The sequence below is a fragment of the Agrilus planipennis genome, unplaced genomic scaffold (genome assembly GCF_000699045.2).
Source record: "Agrilus planipennis isolate EAB-ADULT unplaced genomic scaffold, Apla_2.0 scaffold7, whole genome shotgun sequence".
Classification (NCBI taxonomy): Eukaryota; Metazoa; Arthropoda; class Insecta; order Coleoptera; family Buprestidae; genus Agrilus; species Agrilus planipennis.
This window is the reverse complement of record NW_020439340.1, coordinates 1785253-1791252: the sequence shown is the minus strand read 5'-3', so window position 1 is coordinate 1791252 and position 6000 is coordinate 1785253. Positions and strand designations below refer to the sequence as shown.

Sequence of the window (6000 nt, the reverse complement as noted above, 5' to 3'; positions counted from 1 at the left end):
GATACTATTACTTTTTTGCTGGAAATCTCACAGATGGCAGAATAATTTTATGGTAATAATTACAATTTTATAATAAAGTGGGTACAATAAATACCTGAAAATATCGGCGATTTACGCAGTAGGTTTTCCTTTTGAATACAACTGAATTACTTGCTACTTTCCTTATTTCTATTTTTAATGAAAACATCAAACGATAGTATTTATTTTTAAAACAGAGCGGTCAATCATTTTGATTGTGTGTTTTATTAAAGCCAAATAGTCGAACAATGACATAAATCCACAAATTCCATATTTCGAGCAGTTGGGACACCAGGACTCTTCTCGTATATAGTAACAGATAAATAAATGTCTTTTAAAGACCAACAAACTGACAATGAGGTAGATGAGTTTCAGAAAAAGACGTATTTTGGATGGATCACAGTCAAGATTTAAACTGTGTTGAAAAACTGACTTGACAGACTTTTGGCATCAAATTGTGCGAATGTATATCACGTTTATAACTCGATAATCAGCTGTGAAATAGTAATAAATTCTTCGATTTTCGCAACAGTATAAAGGAAAGCATAAACAATAAAATTTTATTTCAGTTTTTATTTGCAATTTTATAACTTAATAATGAGAAATACGAGGCTAGTTTTAAAAACACACTAACATTTTAGTGTCTTTATGAACATAACTTAATTAACATATAATGCGTTCAAGTGTCATAAATTACTGTATTGGATCATATGTAAGTTGTTTCAAAGTGGCAAAATTATTCCATATCTTTATCACGAAGGATTGAGTACCTATTATATGTAGGTGACTGCTCCGTTATAAATATGTAAAATATCATATATTCTGATCTACGAAAGTCAACAACATCTCATTGTTTACGTCTCATTTCTACCACATTTTGTAGTGCAAATGACGTTGCCGTAATTACATCACTGAAAGATAGAAATATTTTAACCCCTTTGCTATAATTTGCGGTTTTGTTAGGATTGTAACAGATGATTCTGTCACGGCTCATTTATTTATGTTTCTTTAAATATATTTAAAACTCTTTTTAAATTGTACCTACTTTCAATCATATACTTTTATTTAATCAGTAGTTTTTCGTTATTTCTGTCATAGTTACTTTATACAAATGAAGTCAAATTCCATTGCTCTATTCTTTAAAGAAGGTAGAGGTAGTTTAGAATCTCATGAACCCTGGCCATGAGCTGCTCAAAAGAACACCATTGCCATTAAGTTTATAATTATCTTGCTGAGAGTGTTATGTTTAATAGTTAACTAAAATTTGTTTATATTTTGTCTTAGTACACAAGGCACACATTTGGTATCTATGTAGGAACATGTTTTACTTTGATGATTGTTTATCTGGGAAGTCAAAAGGTTCAGCGCATTAAGCGGACTTACATATCTTAGAGATAAGTTTGACAATGTGCTATAAATTACTCGTGATAAGAGCTCGCACAACTTTAATTTTAGATAGGTAGATATTTCTGTATGCACCTAATAAGTACAATTCCATCAAAGAAACAATAAGTCAACTTAATGTGTACAGTTCTTAATCCAGTTAATACAGTATTAGCGGTAGTCGTAATATACTTAAAACAGTGCAGTTTTTACTCTTATAAAGAAGGCAATTACTTCAGTACGAAACACAGAAAACTGTGTAATGCCATTTTTAATAAATAGATGATATACATATTGAAAGTTATCGTTATTTGTTAGTAGAATTGTTTCTACGTAGCTGCAACATTTTCAGTGAACAGTAACTTAACAATTAGTGGGAAAGTGCGTGCAGAAGAAATTATGAAGGAATGCATGTTATCCGGCATACAAAGTTAGTTTCGACTTACGTTCACCTTAGTTGCTCCAACTTAAAACGATGTTACCTACTAAGTATATGCATTATTATATATTTTACTTGTACTATAAGTGACCGCGATGTTCTGTTTTCACTACTTTTTGAATTGATTCATATACACTACATTGATGACGCAAGCGAAAACTCTCAATAATCTGACAGTAGTTAATTTCTAAAGTCTAAAAAAGATACAGAATAAGGCACAATTAAAAAGCGCTTAAGGCAGTTCGACCTTTCCACCTTGTAGAGCATATAGTAGAGCATTTTGTGCATCATCCCTATTCATAAGAATATCCATGATACATTTTTTTTATTAATCAAAATACATAGGTGTAATTAAAACTTGTTTTTGTTTTCGTTTTACGGTTTAATCGATTAAAGGACTGTATGCGACTTAACTAAAACTCGTGAGCGTGATTTTCCAAAAGCTCCACTTCTAAAAATCCGTAATCAATCTCTGATGTTTGAGTTTTAGAAGTTAGTTAAACTTTCGTTAATTTCACACGTGTCCGGCTTCGTATTTATCTAGCTGTATAATTGTTTTCCACACAAAAACAAAAAATAAAAGTTCGAAAAACAGACATGCGGCCGAAAATACACCTATTTCGGAAATGTTTAGAAAATACCTTAGCCTACTAAACAATGTAAAACGCGCAGGCGATGGAACATCACAGGAGGCCGTGAACTAAACAGTGAGCAGTTGGCACGCGCATAGTGAACATCGTCAGCTAAATGTTTTCGCTCGGGGAAAGTTCTGTACCGGGCCGCAGCCGAACAGATTTCAAGTGGAAATTATTTTTTCGTTGAAAACAACTAAACTCACTCAGACGAAACAAAACAAAACATTAGTTGATCGTTTTCAATTGTAAAATCGAGTACTTATCGATAAAAAAATATTTGCAAAAAAGTGCGTATTGACAAGGGAATTGAGGGAAAAGTTTCGATTTTTTCTGTTGTGGACGTAATAACACATTATGTATTATGTGTTAGGTACAATGTATTTTTAAAATGCGACAGGAAATTTAAAGTTGTGAAATCGCCGACGCACACCTAGGAATAATATCTACAAGGCGTAGTGAGTAAATATTTATTGTAGTTTATACCTGCTAGAGATGGTTATCTGGTTTAGATCCGGTACTTTTTTTAGGATCCGGCCGCGTACCAAATAATGGTCCTGAGCCCTGAGCAAAAAAAGTATTACAACTCTTACAATTTTAATTATTGATATTTCGATTTGAATCGATTTGAAATCGAAATATAAATTCTAGTGAGATGGTAAAAGGAAACAAAAAATAATTTCAATTTTTAATGAAATGAATGTAGAATATTTTGAACGCAGTACTTAAATTTGCATTATTATTCATGCATGAAAATTAAAAAAGTAAGTGTTTGAATTTTTAAATACAACTTCAAACATTTTACATTAAAATCCAAACGGCTATTTTTCGCCGGGTGCCAAGTACCTGGCAGAATTAATGGCGGGTACGCGGTTTTCCGGTAGGTACCTACCTGGAAAATCTCTATCTGGCTTTGTACCTTCGGCATAAGTATATAAATGCACGCATATGAACTTGATTGCCGCAGTCCAAAGGCGTAATGCGTATGTATGAATTAAATTTATTTCCAAAGACATACACTTGAAATGTGTCAAAACAATTTTAAAGGTCCGGCATCCATCCAAGGTTCTGAGTAAATAACAGGAAAATAGGAAAATCCGATACTAAGTAGGTATAACATAATCCTATTTCATTTTAGGTATCTGGTGATGAAAATGTTTCTGGCCAAATTTGGGAATTTTGGTTTTAAAAGAATTATTTTTATTACAAAACAGAACTTTTTACTGTATACCTAAGTATGTGCCCTTTTGGAATAGAAATACAAAAGATTCGTTTCATAAATACTCAACAATTGCATATGTTAGTACAACAGTTATTCATTTTGGTACAGTGAATTTTACATTAGGTTGATAATTCTATCAAATTGCAACTATAATTCTAATTCACTTAAGTATAAGAATGGTTTAAATTTGAAAAATAAACTTTTAGTGCGTGACGAAACAGAATAATAACCGACATGTTAATAATTTCACATTTCGACTATAGTAAACTAATAAATAACAGGTAAATACTAAACATACGTATCTGTCGATATTCACTTTATTTTGAAACATCATCATATCAACTGTTTGTTGAACATTCCTATGCGAGAATGGAATAAAATTAATTCCAGAAATAATTTATATAACAAACGCCAAATGTGTCTATAAAACTAACGCCTTTAAACTGAATAATGAATATAATGAAATACTCAAATATGGAGTAGCTGTGGAGTCATAAATTGAAGGATATTACTAACGAGGTTTATATAATATTGAGATGTCATTATTGACAAGGACCGTTAAATTGCGTTTAATAAATAATTCACGAGACCTGTTATTTTTAATTGACTTTATAGGATTTTAAAGCAGTGACATTTCCATTTCCATAAAGGAACATTGAATATAGTTTATAAGAATATTTGGAAATAAATAAATTTATCAATTATCAGATTAGCATTTATCTATTATGCGATGTAATAGTGATAGTTGCATTTTCTTTATAATACTTTTATCGTAAGATAAAAATGTACTGAAACGTTATAGACGAAATAAATTTTAACCTTGCAGTCTATATTTAATTACGTGAGTGCCTGTTTTTCAAAAATGGTGGTCGTCGGAAAATGCCAGTACAAAAATGCACCTAATGCCAGAATTAATATGTATACCATACGAAAAAACAAAATGCGAATGCATTGCTTTGTAAGGCAGCGATGGCGTAAAAAATCAACAAACAAGTGCGAACCTATGTTTTATTCATGAATTATTATTTGTTCTAGTGCAATTGTTTTCCATTGCACGCGCGATATTATGAGCCATTTGATAGTCAAAAAGTCTCTTAACATCGCGTCGATACATTCAAAAAAACAATTTTTTATATTGCTCTCATATAAAATATTCTTTGTTATATTTGAAATTTGAGGCTAGAAATGGTGTTCAAAAGACTTTCCGAGAATGAAAAACTACATGTATTACGATGTTATAAAGTAAAGAAGGCATCTTGTATAGTAGAAACCTATTCTGGACAGGAATTTTTAATAAATACAATAAATATACGTGTTTTGTTCGTTTTTAAACGATTCTATCTAAAAATTTAAATAATAAAAAGTACAATTTTGTACCTTTGATGCTGAATATTACCCTTCGGGGATCAAATAAAATTTCTACGTACAAGTGATAAAATGAGTCGTGAATATACCTCATCATCATCGTTATGGGGTCGTCAGTCCTAAAACTATGATTGGACACGCACCTTCACTCTTTCCTATCTTGAGCTAATCTTCGCATTTCCCTAAAACTAGAACAACCCACCTTATTAATCTCTTTCTCATCTAGGTCTATCTCTACCTCTTTTTCACTCTTGTTTCTAGGTCTAATACGTCTCTATCCTAAAACCGAAGATAAGGATGTTCTATTACATGGAATCATCAAACAACGGCACCATTTTTCGTCAAATACGTCGTAATAATATAAAAAAATGGTTTAAATACCTTTGCCATCTTTACATATAAGTTCAAATGGTTTTGAGAGTTCGGTTAATTTGATTTAGCTCAGTTTTCAGAGTCCACGTTCACCACGTCTTTGGTTGAAGATACTTGTGCTATATGAAAAGAAAAAAATGTTAATTTGCTGGTTTAAATTTATTTCTATTTCAAAAGGAATAAAAGTATTAGGTCGGTTTTCGAATTATTTTTCTTGGTTGTGCGCGGTGTCTATTAGGATAATGCCTAGTTCCCTCCCATACACCTGTTTTTAATTAGGGTTAAAATTTTCGGTATGTCGAATTCCCTCCTAATTATACATCTTCAATTGCCTCCCAACGGCGGCGGACCTTGAGTGCTAAATGCCACTATAAAGTCATAAAGAGTTGTTTAAATAATACAGCCTCACATCACATATTAATCTTAATATTATTCATATATTATAGACACCACAATAACAATACTAATTTTATCCAGACTACCCTTCTATTGGTCAAATACAAGACAAACTAAAACTAATAAAGAAAATACTACAAATGGCGCAGTAAACGCCATCTGTAGCGCGATGC

At 31.6% G+C, this 6000-nt stretch overlaps 1 long non-coding RNA gene across 1 annotated transcript in view; it reads left to right on the top strand.

The window, feature by feature from the left end:
* The first annotated feature begins 2174 nt into the window (after positions 1-2174).
* The window catches only part of LOC112905698, a 63297-nt gene continuing 59471 nt past the window's right edge, over positions 2175-6000 (top strand). Inside the window, exon 1 of the long non-coding RNA XR_003231947.1 lies at positions 2175-2930. This is a non-coding gene — a long non-coding RNA (uncharacterized LOC112905698). The remainder of the gene's footprint in view (positions 2931-6000) is intronic.